Genomic DNA, 18634 nt, shown 5'->3' on the forward strand with positions numbered 1-18634 from the left:
ATATTAAAAGCAGCAAGGGAAAACAACAAATAAGACACGAGGAAGATGGCGGAAGAGTAAGACGCGGAGATCGCCTTCCTCCCCACGGATACACCAGAAATACATCCACACGTGGAACAACTCCTACAGAACTCCTACTGAAGGCTGGCAGAAGACCTCAGACCTCCCAAAAGGCAAGAAACTCCCCACGTAACTGGGTAGGGCAAAAGAAAAAACAGAGACAAAAGAATAAGGACGGCACCTGCACCAGTGGGAGGGAGCTGTGAAGGAGGAAAAGTTTCCACACACTAGGAAGCCCCTCCGCGGGCGGAGACTGCGGGAGGCAGAGGGGGGAGTTTCGGGACCGCGGAGTAGTGCACAGCGACGGGTGCGGAGGGCAAAGCGGGGAGATTCCTGCACAGACGATCGGTGCCGACCAGCACTCACCAACCCAAGAGGCTTGCTGCTCACCCACCGGGGCGGGCGGGGCTGCGAGCTGAGGCTCGGGTTTTGGTTTTGGACAGAGCTCAGGGAGAGGACTGGGGTTGGCGGCTTGAACATAGCCTGAAGGGGTTAGTGCACCACGACTAGCCGGGAGGGAGTTCGGGGAAAAGCCTGCACCGGCCGAAGAGGCAAGAGACTTTTTCTTCCCTCTTTGTTTCCTGGTGCGCGAGGAGAGGGGTTTAAGAGCGCTGCTTAAAGGAACTCCAGAGACGGGCGCGAGCCGCGGCTAAAAGCGCGAACCCCAGAGACGGGCGCGAGCCGCGGCTGAGGGCGCGAGCCCCCGAGACGGGCGCGAGCCGCGGCTGAAAGCGCAAACCCCAGAGACGGGCGCGAGCCGCGGCTACAACCGCGGACCCCAGAGACGGGCGGGAGACGCTAAGGCTGCTGCTGCCGCCACCAAGGGGCCTGTGTGCGAGCACAGGTCACTCTCCACACCCCTCTTCCGCGGAGCCTGTGCAGCCCGCCACTGCCAGGTTCCCGGGATCCAGGGACAACTTCCCCAGGACAGCGCACGGCGGGCCTCAGGCTGGTGCAACGTCATGCCGGCCTCTGCCGCAACGTCACGCTGCCTCTGCCGCCGCAGGCCGGCCCCGCACGCAGTGCCCCTCCTTCCCCCATCCCCCAACCCCCGGCCTGAGTGAGCCGGAGGCCCCGAATCAGCGGCTCCTTTAACCCCGTCCTGTCTGAGCGAAAAAACAGACGCCCTCCAGCGACCTACACGCAAGAGGCAGGGCCAAATCCAAAGCTGAGCTCCTGTGAGCTGTGAGAACAAAGAAGAGAAAGGGAAATCTCTCCCAGCAGCCACAGAAGCAGCGGATTAAAGCTCCACAATCAACTTGATATACCCTGCATCTGTGGAATACCTGAATAGACAAGGAATGATCCCAAATTGAAGAGGTGGAATTTAGGAGCGAGATCTATGATTTTTTTCCCTTTTCCTCTTTTTGTGAATGTGTACGTGTATGCTTCTGTGTGACATCTAGTCTGTATACTCTAGCTTCCACCATTTGTCCTAGGGCTATATCCGTCCATGACTTTTTTTAAAAAATTCTTTTTCTTAATAATTAAGTTTAATTGTAATAACTTTATTATACTTTACCTTCGTTCTTTCTTTCTTTCCTTCCTTCCCTCCCTCCTTTAGACAACGAATCACCCCAAATTGAGGAGGTGGTCTCAGGGAGCAGGATTTATGATTTTTCCCCCTTTACCTCTTTTTGTGAAGGTGTATGTGTATGCTTCTGTGTAAGATTTTCTCTGTATAGCTTTGCTTCCAACATTTGTCCTAAGGTTCTATCCGTCCCTTTTTTTTTTTTCTAAATATTTTTTAATTCAATAACTATATTATACTTTATTTTATTTTTACTGTATCATCTTTTTTTCTGTCTTTTTTTCCTTCTTTCCCTCCTTCCTTCCTTCCTCCCTCCCTCCCTCCCTCCCTCCTTTCTTTCCTTCTTTGCTTCTTTCTTCCTTCCTTCCTTTCCTCCTTTCCCTCTTTCTTTACTCATACTTCTACTAATTCTCCCTACTTTTTCTCCCTTTTATTCTGAGCTGTGTGGATGAAAGGCTCTTGGTGCTCCAGCCAGGAGTCAGGGCTCTGCCTCTGAGGTAGGAGAGCCAACTTCAGGACACTGGTCAACAAGAGACCTCCCAGCTCCACATAATATTAAACGGTGGAAATATCCCAGAGACCTCCATCTTAACACCAGCACCCAGCTTCACTCAACGACCAGCAAGCCATAGTGCTGGACAACCTATGCCAAACAACTAGCAAAACAGGAACACAACCCCACCCATTAGCAGAGAGGCTGCCTAAAATCATAACAAGGCCACAGACACCCCAAAACACACCACCAGACGTGAACCTGCCCACTAGAGAGACAAGATCCAGCCTCATCCAGCACAACACAGGCACTAGTCCCCTCCACCAGGAAGCCTACACAACCCACTGAAACAACCTTAGCCACTGGAGACAGACATCAAAAACAACGGGAACTACGAACCTGCAGCCTGCAAAAAGGAGACCCCAAACACAGTAAGATAAGCAAAATGAGAAGACAGAAAAACACACAGCAGATGAAGGAGCAAGATAAAACCCACCAGACCTAACAAATGAAGAGGAAATAGGCAATCTACCTGAAAAAGAATTCAGAATAATGATAGTAAGGATGATCCGAAATCTTGGAAGTAGAATGGACAAAATGCAAGAAACAGTTAACAAGGACCTACAAGAACTAAAGATGAAACAAGCAACGATGAACAATGCAATAAATGAAATTAAAATCACTCTAGATAGGATCAATAGCAGAATAACTGAGGCAGAAGAACGGATAAGTGACCTGGAAGATAAAGTAGTGGAAATAACTACTGCAGAGCAGAATAAAGAAAAAAGAATGAAAAGAACTGAGGACAGTCTCAGAGACCTCTGGGACAACATGAAACGCACCAACATTCGAATTATAGGGGTTCCAGAAGAAGAAGAAAGAAAGAAAGGGACTGAGAAAATATTTGAAGAGATTATAGTTGAAAACTTCCCTAATATGGGATAGGAAATAGTTAATCAAGTCCAGGAAGCACAGAGGGTCCCATACAGGATAAATACAAGGAGAAACACGCCAAGACACATATTAATCAAACTGTCAAAAATTAAATACAAAGAAAGCATATTAAAAGCAGCAAGGGAAAAACAACAAATAACACACAAGGGAATCCCCATAAGGTTAACAGCTGATCTCTCAGCAGAAACCCTACAAGCCAGAAGGGAGTGGCAGGACATACTGAAAGTGATGAAGGAGAATAGCCTGCAACCAAGACTACTCTACCCAGCAAGGATCTCATTCACATTTGATGGAGAAATTAAAACCTTTACAGACAAGCAAAAGCTGAGAGAGTTCAGCACCACCAAACCAGCTTTACAACAAATGCTAAAGGAACTTCTCTAGACACGAAACACAAGAGTAGGAAATGACCTATAGTAGCGAACCCAAAACAATATATAAAATGGAAATAGGAACATACATATCAATAATTACCTTAAATGTAAATGGACTAAATGCTCCCACCAAAAGACACAGATTGGCTGAATGGATACAAAAACAAGACCCTTATATATGCTGTCTACAAGAGACCCACTTCAGACCGAGAGACACATACAGACTGAAAGTAAGGGGATGGAAAAAGATATTCCATGCAAATGGAAACCAAAAGAAAGCTGGAGTAGCAATTCTCATATCAGACAAAATAGACTTTAAAATAAGGACTATTAAAAGGGACAAAGAAGGACACTACATAATGATCAAGGGATCGATCCAAGAAGAAGATATAACAATTGTAAATATTTATGCACCCAACATAGGAGCACCTCAATACATAAGGCAAATACTAACAACCATAAAAGGGGAGATCAACAGTAACACATTCATAGTAGGGGACTTTAACACCCCACTTTCACCCATGGACAGATCATCCAAAATGAAAATAAATAAGGAAACACAAGCTTTAAATGATACATTAAACAAGATGGACTTAATTGATATTTATAGGACACTCCATCCAAAAACAACAGAATACACATTTTTCTCAAGTGCTCATGGAACATTCTCCAGGATAGATCATATCTTGGGTCACAAATCAAGCCTTGGTAAATTTAAGAAAACTGAAATTGTATCAAGTATCTTTTCCGACCACAACGCCATGAGACTAGATATCAATTACAGGAAAAGATCTGTAAAAAATACAAACACATGGAGGCTAAACAATACACTACTTAATAATGAAGTGATCACTGAAGAAATCAAAGAGGAAATAAAAAAATACCTAGAAACAAATGACAATGGAGACACAACGACCCAAAACCTATGGGATGCAGCAAAAGCAGTTCTAAGGGGGAAGTTTATAGCAATACAAGCCCACCTTAAGAAGCAGGAAACATCTCGAATAAACAACCTAACCTTGCACCTCAAGCAATTAGAGAAAGAAGAACAAAAAAACCCCAAAGCTAGCAGAAGGAAAGAAATCATAAAAATCAGATCAGAAATAAATGAAAAAGAAATGAAGGAAACAATAGCAAAGATCAATAAAACTAAAAGCTGGTTCTTTGAGAAGATAAACAAAATAGATAAACCACTAGCCAGACTCATCAAGAAAAAAAGGGAGAAGACTCAAATCAATAGAATTAGAAATGAAAAAGGAGAAGTAACAACTGACACTGCAGAAATAAAAAAAATCATGAGAGATTACTACAAGCAACTCTATGCCAATAAAATGGACAATCTGGAAGAAATGGACAAATTCTTAGAAATGCACAACCTGCCAAGACTGAATCAGGAAGAAATAGAAAATATGAACAGACCAATCACAAGCACTGAAATTGAAACTGTGATTAAAAACCTTCCAACAAACAAAAGCCCAGGACCAGATGGCTTCACAGGTGAATTCTATCAAACGTTTAGAGAAGAGCTAACACCTATCCTTCTCAAACTCTTCCAAAATATAGCAGAGGGAGGAACACTCCCAAATTCCTTCTACGAAGCCACCATCACCTTGATACCAAAACCAGACAAGGATGTCACAAAGAAAGAAAACTACAGGCCAATATCACTGATGAACATAGATGCAAAAATCCTCAACAAAATACTAGCAAACAGAATCCAACAGCACATTAAAAGGATCATACACCATGATCAAGTGGGGTTTATTCCAGGAATGCAAGGATTCTTCAATATACGCAAATCTATCAATGTGATAAACCATATTAACAAATTGAAGGAGAAAAACCATATGATCATCTCAATAGATGCAGAGAAAGCTTTCGACAAAATTCAACACCCATTTATGATAAAAACCCTCCAGAAAGTAGGCATAGAGGGAACTTTCCTAAACATAATAAAAGCCATATATGACAAGCCCACAGCAAACATCATCCTCAATGGTGAAAAACTGAAAGCATTTCCACTAAGATCAGGAACAAGACAAGGTTGCCCACTCTCACCACTCTTATTCAACATAGTTTTGGAAGTTTTAGCCACAGCAATCAGAGAAGAAAAGGAAATAAAAGGAATCCAAATCGGAAAAGAAGAAGTAAAGCTGTCACTGTTTGCAGATGACATTATGCTATACATAGAGAATCATAAAGATGCTACCAGAAAACTACTAGAGCTAATCAATGAATTTGGTAAAGTAGCAGGATACAAAATTAATGCACAGAAATCTCTGGCATTCCTATATACTAATGATGAAAAATCTGAAAGTGAAATCAAGAAAACACTCCCATTTACCATTGCAACAAAAAGAATAAAATATCTAGGAATAAACCTACCTAAGGATACGAAAGACCTGTATGCAGAAAATTATAAGACACTGATGAAAGAAATTAAAGATGATACAAATAGATGGAGAGATATACCATGTTCTTGGATGGGAAGAATCAACATTGTGAAAATGACTCTACTACCGAAAGCAATCTCCAGATTCAATGCAATCCCTATCAAACTACCACTGGCATTTTTCACAGAACTAGAACAAAAAATTTCGCAATTTGTATGGAAACACAAAAGACCCCGAATAGCCAAAGCAATCTTGAGAACGAAAAAAGGAGCTGGAGGAATAGGCTCCCTGACTTTAGACTATATTACAAAGCAACAGTAATCAAGACAGTATGGTACTGGCACAAAAACAGAAAGATAGATCAGTGGAACAGGATAGAAAGCCCAGAGATAAACCCACGCACATATGGACACCTTATCTTTGATAAAGGAGGCAGGAATGTACAGTGGAGAAAGGACAGCCTCTTCAATAAATGGTGCTGGGAAAACTGGACAGGTACATGTAAAAGTATGAGATTAGATCACTCCCTAACACCATACACAAAAATAAGCTCAAAATGGATTAAAGACCTAAATGTAAGGCCAGAAACTATCAAACTCTTAGAAGAAAACATAGGAAGAACACTCTATGACATAAATCACAGCAAGATCCTTTCTGACCCACCTCCTAGAGTAATGGAAATAAAAACAAAAATAAACAAATGGGACCTAATGAAACTTCAAAGCTTTTGCACAGCAAAGGAAACCATAAACAAGACCAAAAGACAACCCTCAGAATGGGAGAAAACATTTGCAAATGAAGCAACTGACAAAGGATTAATCTCCAAAATTTACAGGCAGCTCATGCAGCTCAATAACAAAAAAACAAACAACCCCATCCAAAAATGGGCAGAAGACCTAAATAGACATTTCTCCAAAGAAGATATACAGACTGCCAACAAACACATGAAAGAATGCTCAACATCATTAATCATTAGAGAAATGCAAATCAAAACTACAATGAGATATCATCTCACACCAGTCAGAATGGCCATCATCAAAAAATCTAGAAACAATAAATGCTGGAGAGGGTGTGGAGAAAAGGGGACACTCTTGCACTGCTGGTGGGAATGTGAATTGGTTCAGCCACTGTGGAGAACAGTATGGAGGTTCCTTAAAAAACTAAAATAGAATTACCATATGACCCAGCAATCCCACTACTTGGAATATACCCTGAGAAAACCAAAATTCAAAGAGAGTCATGTACCAAAATGTTCATTGCAGCTCTATTTACAATAGCCAGGACATGGAAACAACCTAAGCGCCCATCATCGGATGAATGGATAAAGAAGATGTGGCACATATACACAATGGAATATTACTCAGCCTTAAAAAGAAATGAAATTGAGCTATTTGTAATGAGATGGATAGACCTAGAATCTGTCATACAGAGTGAAGTAAGTCAGAAAGACAAAGACAAATACCGTATGCTAACACATATATATGGAATTTAAGGGAAAAAAATGTCATGAAGAACCTAGGGGTAAGATAGGAATAAAGACGCAGACCTACTGGAGAACGGACTTAAGGATATGGGGAGGGGGAAGGGTGAGTTTTGACAGGGCGAGAGAGAGTCATGGACATATACACACTAACAAACGTAGTAAGGTAGATAGCTGGGGGGAAGCAGCCGCAAGGCACAGGGATATTAGCTCGGTGCTTTGTGACAGCCTGGAAGGGTGGGATGGGGAGAGTGGGAGGGAGGGAGACGCAAGAGTGAAGACATATGGGAACATATGTATATGTATAGCTGATTCACTTTGTTGTAAAGCAGAAACTAACACACCATTGTAAAGCAATTATACCCCAATAAAGATGTTTAAAAAAAAAAAAAAAGACACGAGGGAATCCCCATAAGGTTAACAGCTGATCTTTCAGCAGAAACTCTGCAAGCCAGAAGGGAGTGGCAGGACATATTTAAAGTGATGAAGGAGAAAAACCTACAACCAAGATTACTCTATCCAGCAGGGATTTCATTCAGATTTTTTTTTTTTTTCGGTATGTGGGCCTCTCAGTGTTGTGGCCTCTCCCGTTGCGGAGCACAGGCTCTGGACGTGCAGGCTCAGCGGCCATGGCTCACAGGCCCAGTGGCTCCACAGCATGTGGGATCTTCCTAGACCGGGGCACGAACCCATGTCCCCTGCATCAGCAGGCGGACTCTCAACCACTGTGCACCAGGGAAGCCCTCTCATTCAGATTTGATGGAGAAATTAAAACCTCTACAGACAAGCAAAAGCTGAGAGAGTTCAGCACCACCAAACCAGCTTTACAACAAATGCTAAAGGAACTTCTCTAGGCAAGAAACACAAGAGAAGGAAAAGACCTACAATAACAAACCCAAAACAATTAAGAAAATGGGAATAGGAACATACATATTGATAATTACCTTAAATGTAAATGGATTAAATGCTCCCACCAAAAGATACAGACTGGCTGAATGGATACAAAAACAAGACCCATATATATGCTGTATACAAGAGACCCACTTCAGACCGAGAGACACATATAGACTGAAAGTGAGGGGATGAGAAAAGATATTCCATTCAAATGGAAATCAAAAGAAAGCAGGAGTAGCAATTCTCATATCAGACAAAATAGACTTTAAAAAAGACTATTACAAGAGCCAAAGAAGGACGGTACATAATGATCAAGGGATCAATCGAAGAAAAAGATATAACAATTGTAAATATTTATGCACCCAACATAGGAGCACCTCAATGCATAAGGCAAATACTAACAGCCATAAAAGGGGAAATCAACAGTAACACATTCACAGTAGGGGACATTAACACCCCACTTTCACCAATGGACAGATCATCCAAAATGAAAATAAATAATGAAACACAAGCTTTAAATGATACATGAAACAAGATGGACTTCATTGATATTTATAGGACATTCCATCCAAAAACATAGAATACACATTTTTCTCAAGTGCTCATGGAACAATCTCCAGGATAGATCATATCTTGGGTCACAAATCAAGCCTTGGTAAATTTAAGAAAATTGAAATTTTATCAAGTATCTTTCCCGACCACAATGCTGTCAGACCTGATATCAATTACAGGAAAAGATCTGTAAAAAATACAAACACGTGGAGTCTAAACAATACACTACTTAATAATGAAGTGATCACTGAAAAATTCAAAGAGGAAATCAAAAAATACCTAGAAACAAATGACAATGGAGACACGACAACCCAAAACCTATGGGATGCAGCAAAAGCAGTTCTAAGAAGGAAGTTTATAGTAATACAATCCTACCTTAAGAAGCAGGAAACATCTCGAATAAACAACCTAAACTTGTACCTAAAGCAATTAGAGAAAGAAGAATAAAAAAACCCCAAAGTTAGCAGAAGGAAAGAAATCATAAAGATTAGATCAGAAATAAATGAAAAAGAAATGAAGGAAATGATAGCAAAGATCAATAAAACTAAAGGCTGGTTCTTTGAGAAGATAAACAAAATTGATAAACCATTAGCCAGACTCATCAAGAAAAAATGGGAGAAGACTCAAATCAATAGAATTAGAAAGGAAAAAGGAGAAGTAACAACTGACACTGCAGAAATACAAAAGATCATGAGAGATTACTACAAGCAACTCTATGCCAATAAAATGGACAATCTGGAAGAAATGGACAAATTCTTAGAAATGCACAACCTGCCAAGACTGAATGAGGAAGAAATAGAAAATACTAACAGACCAATCACAAGCACTGAAATTGAAACTGTGATTAAAAATCTTCCAACAAAAAAAAAAAAAAAAAAATCTTCCAACAAACAAAAGCCCAGTATCAAATGGCTTCACAGGAGAATTCTATCAAACATTTAGAGAAGATCTAACACCTATCCTTCTCAAACTCTTCCAAAATATAGCACAGGGAGGAACACTCCCAAACTCATTCTACAAGGCCACCATCACCCTGATACCAAAACCAGACAAGGATGTCACAAAGAAAGAAAGCTACAGGCCAATATCACTGATGAACATAGATGCAAAAATCCTCCACAAAATACTAGCAAAGAGAATCCAACAGCACAGTAAAAGGATCATACACCATGATCAAGTGGGGTTTATTCCAGGAATGCAAGGATTCTTCAATATATGCAAATCAAACAACGTGATACACCATATTAACAAATTGAAGGAGAAAAACCATATGATCATCTCAATAGATGCAGAGAAAGCTTTCAACAAAGTCAACACCCATTTATGATAAAAACCCTCCAGAAAGTAGGCATAGAGGGAACTTTCCTCAACATAATAAAGGCCATATATGACAAACCCACAGCCAACATTGTCCTCAATGGTGAAAAACTGAAAGCATTTCCACTAAGATCAGGAGCAAGACAAGGTTGCCCACTCTCACCACTCTTGTTCAACATAGTTTTGGAAGTTTTAGCCACTGCAATCAGAGAAGAAAAGGAACTAAAAGGAATCCAAATTGGAAAAGAAGAAGTAAAGCTGTCACTGTTTGCAGATGACATGATGCTATACATAGAAAATCCTAAAAATGCTACCAGAAAACTACTAGAGCTAATTAATGAATTTAGTAAAGTAGCAGGATACAAAATTAATGCACAGAAATCTCTGACATTCCTATACACTAATGAAGAAAAATCTGAAAGTGAAATTAAGAAAACACTCCCATTTACCATTGGAACAAAAAGAATAAAATACCTAGGAATAAACCTACCTAAGGAGACAAAAGACCTGTATGCAGAAAACTATAAGACACTGATGAAAGAAATTAAAGATGATACAAATAGATGGAGAGATATACCATGTTCTTGGATGGGAAGAATCAACATTGTGAAAATGACTCTACTCCCCAAAGCAATCTACAGATTCAATGCAATCTCTATCAAACTACCACTGGTATTTTTCACAGAACTAGAACAAAAAATTTCACAATTTGTATGGAAACACAAAAGACCCCGAATAGCCAAAGCAATCTTGAGAACGAAAAATGGAGCTGGAGGAATCAGGCTCCCTGACTTCATACTATACTACAAAGCTACAGTAATAGAGACAGTATGATACTGGCACAAAAACAGAAAGATAGTTCAATGGAACAGGATAGAAAGCCCAGAGATAAACCCATGCACATATGGTCACCTTATCTTTGATAAAGGAGGCAGGAATGTACAGTGGAGAAAGGATAGCCTTTCAATAAGTGGTGCTGGGAAAACTGGACAGGGACATGTAAAAGTATGAGATTAGAACACTCCCTAACACCATCCACAAAAATAAGCTGAAAATGGGTTATAGACCTAAATGTAAGGGCAGAAACTATCAAAGTCTTAGAGGCAAACATAGGCAGAACACTGTGTGACATAAATCACAGCAAGATCCTTTTTGACCCACCTCCTAGAGAAATGGAAATAAAAATAAACAAATGGGACCTAATGAAACTTCAAAGCTTTTGCACAGCAAAGGAAACCATAAACAAGACCAAAAGACAACCCTCCGAATGGGAGAAAATATTTGCAAATAAAGCAACTGACAAAGGATTAATCTCCAAAATTTATAAGCAGCTCATGCAGCTCAATATCAAAAAAACAAACAACCCAATCCAAAAATGGGGAGAAGACCTAAATAGACATTTCTCCAAAGAAGATATACAGATTGCCAACAAACACATGAAAGAATGCTCAACATCATTTATCATTAGAGAAATGCAAATCAAAACTACAATGAGATATCATCTCACAACGGTCAGAATGGCCATCATCAAAAAATCTAGAAACAATAAATGCTGGAGAGGGTGTGGAGAAAAGGGAACACTCTTGCACTGTTGGTGGGAATGTCAATTGATACGGCCACTATGGAGAACAGTATGGAGGTTCCTTAAAAAACTACAAATAGAACTACCATATGACCCAGCAATCCCACTACTGGGCATATACCCTGAGAAAACCATAATTCAAAAAGAGTCATGTACCAAAATGTTCATTGCAGCTCTATTTGCAATAGCCAGGAGATGGAAGCAAACTAAGTGTTCGTCATTGGATGAATGGATAAAGAAGATGTGGCACATATATACAATGGAATATTACTCAGTCATAAAAGGAAAAGAAATTCAGTTATTTGTAGTGAGGTGGATGGACGTAGAGTTTGTAAAACAGAGTGCAGTAAGTCAGAAAGAGAAAGACAAATACCATATGCTAACACATATATATTGAATCTAAGGAAAAAAATGTCATGAAGAACTTAGGGGTAGGACGGGAATAAAGACACAGACCTACTAGAGAATGGACTTGAGGATTTGGGGAGGGGGAAGGGTAAGCTGTGACAAAGTGAGAGAGTGGCATGGACATATATACACTACCAAACGTAAAGTAGATAGCTAGTGGGAAGCAGCTACATAGCACAGGGAGTACAGCTCGGTGCTTTGTGACCACCTAGAGGGGTGGGATAGGGAGGGTGGGAGGGAGAGAGACGCAAGAGGGAAGAGATAGGGGAACATATGTATATGTATAACTGATTCACTTTGTTATAAAGCAGAAACTAACACACCATTGTAAAGCAATTATATTCCAATAAAGATGTAAAAAAAATAAAAACAACAAATTTTTTATTCTGCAATTCGGGAGGTCATCAGAAGTCTGACATGGATCTCACTGAGCTAAATCTGTTGGCATGGCTGAATTCTTTTCTGGAAGTTCTAGGGAAGAAGAATCTGTTTCTTCACCTTTTCAGCTTCTAGAGGTCACCTGCATTTTGTGGCCTGTGGCCCCATCCATCATCAAAGCCAGCAATGCCATCTGAGTCCTTCTGCTGCCTTCTCTCTGATTCTCTCCTGCCTCCTTATTCTCCCAGTCGATTCTTGAATTCAGAAATTCCTGCCGATGTTGTTGGGCTTAATGCATATGGGGGAGGAGAGGACAACATATATCACTATGATAGGTCATAGCACTGTCGTAAACTCTTGCTATGGAAACAGGTGAGAGTTGCTAACCAGTAGAGCTAGAGAAGATACTTTTGAGGTGACATTTCACCCGGTGGGCAGGGTTGATGAGAAGCCAAGGGAAGTCACACCATAAAAGCTCAGAGGTGTGGAAGGGCATGATGAGTAGAGGGTGTATGAGATGATCCAAAAGGCCTAACTCAGATGAACTCTTCCTACCCTTGATGGCTGAATGTTCTTCTAGTCACTAGAGCACTGCATTTTTACTCAAATTATAAAACATTCTTTTTAAACTGTGATACCCTTTCTAGGAGGGCTAAGGCAGGAAGCTGTTATCATTGCTTGGGTTTATTTTTAACCCAATCTGTGAGTTAAAAATAACTGTGAGTGTGGGTCCAGAATAGAGGAGGGAACTTGCCATAAGAGCAGCCAAGTATCTGGAACCTGTGGTTGCCTGTGTGGAGTGTTCTAAGGGGATGTCCTGGGAAAGCAGAGGCCACTGATTAATTAGGGAGGGAAATGAGCGGTTTCTCAGACAGGCTGACTCAATGAGGACCATTCACATATTCATTCATTAAATATCTGTGTCTAGTCTCATGAATGTAGGAAATTCATTTAGTGGTCCACCTAATCCTTTACTTTCTAGGTCTAATAAATTTCAGAAGTCATCAGTGGAAGATGATGATGATGTTTTTATTGAACCTGTACAGCTTCCCAACCTTCTGCACTAGTGGTAGCTGATCAAAGCACCATAACATTTATATCATCAAAAAATTAGGAGCTGCAATGAAATGATTCCACAATTCTTCCTTCCTCAGAAGAATTGGCTTCTCAGAAGGGACGTGTGAGACAATTGTCGTTGGTGATGAAGAGGACATGGAAACAAATCAAGGGCAAGAGAAAAATTCCTCCAATTTTATTGAATGGCGATCTCCTGAAACTAAAACTAGAACCCATGATGTGGATTTCTCCACTTCCAGTTTTTCAAGAAGACCAAGACTGCAGTAGGACCTTTTAATCCTGGTAGAATGGATGTGGCAGGAGACTATTTCAAAATGTAGATTCTGCAGCTCATCATAAACCTGATTCTTGGATCTCCCAGTCAGCATCATTTCCCTGTAATCAGAATCAGCCAAGGGTAGTCTTCAGCAGCCTTGCTTCCTAAACAGATTTTCCAGTCTTCTGCACATTAAACCAGTTAAAGTCTCTTGCGCAAACTGCAAAAAAAGAAGGGATAGATTAATAAAAATAGCTATGTCTTCTCTGATTTATCAGTATTACATATAATGCAAGTATACATTTTTTTTATACTTGGGTATGTTTTTTCTAAACTTATACATGTTTACAGGTCAAGTAAGCTAGCATTACTTCCATTTAATGCTTTGCTTATGAAAAATATAAATTTGTGTTTGACCAAATTAAATCTTTATTCTGATGTACTTTGTTTAATTAGTAATTATATCAGCTTAAAGATAAATTTCCAAGATCTAGGTAAGTTAAATCTTGGATTGGCATTAGATTGGGTTAATTAATGGAAAATCATTGGATACCTAGATCATTTGCAAGTAAGATCGAACACTAAATTATTAAGCATAATTTAAATTTTATATACCTTAGCTTCTTACTTTTATATACTACAGAAAAACCATATCTTTGGTTCATATTAATGAACACGTTCATTTCTACCATTTTGAGAAGTTTTATATGGAATATTCGTGACTGTAGAAAGTTGTGTTATGTGAATTCTTGAGCTCTGCTAGTCTGATAAAATGCTGGGGTGTGACAGTTCACATTATCCACGCCCCCAGTCTTCTATGCAAAATAGAAGTTATTTTGGTTTAAAGTTATAATTATTATAAATGGTTGAGACTACACTGAGAAGCAATATTTTCAGAGAATTATAACTGTGTACATGCTTCTGTGTTTTCAGGAAAAGACTAGTTTTGTCCTAAAGCAGCAGCATGACGTTTTTCATAATATTACCTTGTTTTTCTTTTAATCTCTCTAGTATCTGTAATGAGGTCTCCTCTTTTGTTCCTGATGTTGGTAACTTGTGTTTTATCTCCTATTTTCTTGATTTGTCTGGCTAGAATTTTATTAATTTTGTTGTATTTTGCCAAAAACTCCCACCAGTTTTGGTTTCTTTTTTTTTTTCTATTGCTTGTTCATTTCTATGTTAATTTCTACTCTTTATTTCCTTCCTTATATTTACTTTAGCTTTAATATACTCTTCTTTCTCTTGTTTCTTATAGTGGAAATTTGGATTATTAATTTTAGACCTTATTTTCTAATAGAAGCATTTAAATTTGCTTCTAGGCAATTTTAGCTGCTGTAGCTGTACCCCACACATTTAAAAAAAAAAAATTTTAAGTATGGTTGATTTACGATGTTGTGTTAATTTCTGCCGTAGAGCAAAGTGACTCAGTTATACACATATATATTCTTTTTCATATTCTTTTCCATTATGGTTTATCACAGGGTATTGTATATAGTTCCCTGTGTTATACAGTAGTGTATATCTATACGCTATACAAGTGTATGGATAATCCATACAAGTTATTGTAATCCATACAAGTTATTGTTTATCCATCCTATATATACTAGTTTGCATCTGCTAATCCCAAACTCCCAATCCTTCCCTTCCCCACTCCCCTCCTCCTCCCCCTTGGCAACCATAAGTCTGTTCTCTTTGTCTGTGGGTCTGTTTCTGTTTCATGGATTTGTTCATTTGTGTTGTATTTTAGATTCTACATATAAGTGATATCATATGCTATTTGTCTTTCTCTTTCTGACTTACTTCGTTTAGTATGATAATCTCTAGGTCTATCCATGTTGCTGAAAATGGCATTATTTCATTCTTTTTTATGGCTAATAGCGCATTGTATATATACACCATATCTTTATCCATTCATCTGTCGGTGGACATTTTGGTTGTTTCTGTGTCTTGGCTATTGTAAATAGTGTTTCTGTGAACATAGCAGTGCATTTATCTTTTTGATTTATAGTTTTGTCTGGGTATATGTGCAGGAGTGGGATTGCTGGATCATATGGCAACTCTATTTTTAGCTTTTTGAGGAACCTCCATACTGTTTTCCATAATGGCTGCATCAATTTACATTCCACTAACAGTGTAAGAGGGTTCCCTTTTCTCCACACCCTCTCCACCATTTATTATTTGTAGACTTTTTGGTGATGGCCATTCTGATTGGTGTGAGGTGATACCTCACTGTAGTTTTCTTTTTTTTTTTTTGGCGGTACGCGGGCCTCTCACTGTTGTGGCCTCTCCTGTTGCGGAGCACAGGCTCCGGATGCACAGGCTCAGCGGCCATGGCTCACGGGCCCAGCTGCTCTGCGGCATGTGGGATCTTCCCGGACCGGGGCACGAATCCCTGTCCCTTGCATCGGCAGGCGGACTCTCAACCACTGCGCCACCAGAGAAGCCCTCACTGTAGTTTTAATTTGCATTCCTCTAATAATTAGTGATGATGAACATCTTTTCATGTACCTCTTGGCCATCTGTATGTCTTCTTTGGAACAGTGTCTATTTAGGTATTCTGCCCATTTTTTGATTGGGTTGTTTGTTTTTTTGTTATTGAGTTGTTTGAGCCGTTTGTATATTTTGGAAATTAAGCCCTATCAGTTGCATTGTTTGCAGATCTTTTCTTCCATTCTGTAGGTTGTCTTTTCATTTTGTTTATGGTTTCTTTTGCTGTGCAAGAGCTTGTAAGTTTGATTAGGTCCCAGTTGTTTTTTTTCGCTTTTATTTCTATTGCTTTGGGAGACTGACCTGAGAAAACATTGCTACGATTTATGTCAGAGAATGTTGTGCCTATGTTTTCTTCTAGGTGCATTTATCTTTTTGAATTATAGTTTTGTGTCTATAAGACACATACAGTGTCTTATAGACACTATATAGAAGACATATGGTATCATGTCATATTTAAGTCTTTAAGCCATTTTGAGTTCATTTTTTTGTATGATTTGAGTGTCATAACTTCATTGATTTACATGTGGCTGTCCAACTTTTCCAACACTACTTGCTGAAGAGACTGTCTTTTCCCCATTGTATATTCTTGCCTCCTTTGTTGAAGACTAATTGACCATGGGTGTGTGGATTTATTTCTGGGCTGTCTATTCTGTTCCATTGATACCACACTGTTTTGGTTACTGTAGCTTTCTAGTATTGTCTAAAGTCTGGGAGGGTTTTGCCTCCTGCTTTGTTCTTTTCCCTCAAGGATTGCTTTGGCAATTCTGGGTCTTTTATGGTTCCATATAAATTTTAAGATTATTTGTTCTAGGTCTATGAAAAATATCATGTGTAATTTGATAGGGATCACATTAAATCTTTAGGTTGCTTTGGGTAGTATGGCCATTATAGCAATATTAATTCTTCCAATCCAAGAGTATGTTTACCCCACACATTTTAATGTGCTGTGTTTATATTTTCATTTAGTTAAAAATATTTACTTTACTTTTTATCCTTTTTTTCTTTGTCACATGGATCATTTAGATGCTTACTTTTAGTTTCCAAATATTTGGGGGATTTTCTAGATATCTTTGTATTATTTTTAAATTTAACTCCCTTGAGGTATGGTTTCAATTATTTTAAATTTATTGAGACTTGTTCTACAGCCCAGGTTCTATGCCTAGTGAATGTTCCATGTGGGCAGAAAAAGAATGTGCAGTTGTTGGCTGGAGTGTTCTATAAATGTTAATAGGTCAAGTTAGTTGATAATGTTGTTCAAATCATGTATATCCTTGGGACTTCCCTGGTGGCACAGTGGTTAAGAATCTGCCTGCCAATGCAGTGGACACGGTTTCAAGCCCCGGTCCAGGAAGATCCCACGTGCTGAGGGGCAGCTAAGCCTGTGTGCCACAACTACTGAGCCCACATGCCACAACTACTGAAGCCCATGCGTCTAGAGCCCGTGCTATGCAACAAGAGAAGCCACTGCAATGAGAAGCCCGCACAGCACAACAAAGAGTAGCCCTTACTCACCACAACTAGAGAAAGCCTGCGTACAGCAATGAAGACCGAACACAACCAAAAATAAATAAATAAATGAATTAATTTTAAAAATGCTTTATAAAAAAAGAATCATGTATATCCTTACTGATTTTTTGTACTTCTTCCATCAATTATTGAGTGAGGACTGTTGAAGTCTCTAGCTATAATTATGGAGTTTTCTATTTGGTCTTTCAGTTCCAACAGTTTTTGCTTCATATATTTTGAAGCAAATGTTGTTGTTAGCTATATACACATTTAGGATTGCTATGTCTTCCTGAGGAATTGGTCCTGTTATCATTATGAAATGTTCCTCAGTGATCACAACTAGTAAAATTAATCTAGTGGATTTTTGTTGATTTATAGAAACATTTAAAATGGACACACAACTTGTGTTTGGTGAAAGCTACATCCCCTGTATCCTGCTTCAGTTTTTTCCATGTCATCTGTGTCCATCACACAATTTATTTGTTTTTTTTTTTTCTATCTTCCCCCACTAGAATAGAACTTCCAAAGAGTAGGACTTCATTTGTTTTGCTCACTGCTGTATCCCAACTACCTGTCACAAAGTCTGACCTCAATAAATACTTTCTGAATGAATTAATGTTTAAAAAAGCTGCAATAGCTATGAGCAGATAATATTCCCATGACGACTCTATCCCATTTACTCCATGGTAAGAAGCCCTCTGCTCACACAGGGCCTATTTCAGAAATAACTTCTACACTCCAGTGTGCTCTCACACTGCCCTTCAGCACAACTAGTGCCACAAAACAGTGTTGCTTTGGGTTCTTAGGGTCTCAGGGAGACGTTAGTAAGATAATTCTTTGTTTTAATTTGCTCTTTGTATCTTTAGTCCTGAATCATTCCAGAATGGTG

The 18634-nt window shown here is 39.3% G+C and overlaps 1 protein-coding gene and 1 pseudogene across 5 annotated transcripts in view; both read left to right on the forward strand.

The window, feature by feature from the left end:
• The window catches only part of AKAP6 (A-kinase anchoring protein 6), a 643220-nt gene that overhangs the window by 35598 nt on the left and 588988 nt on the right, over positions 1-18634 (forward strand). The gene's annotated exons all lie outside the window — the stretch shown is intronic.
• On the forward strand, positions 13349-13917 carry LOC116748608 (annotated as a pseudogene).

This window comes from Phocoena sinus, chromosome 2 (assembly GCF_008692025.1).
Source record: "Phocoena sinus isolate mPhoSin1 chromosome 2, mPhoSin1.pri, whole genome shotgun sequence".
Taxonomy (NCBI): Eukaryota; Metazoa; Chordata; class Mammalia; order Artiodactyla; family Phocoenidae; genus Phocoena; species Phocoena sinus.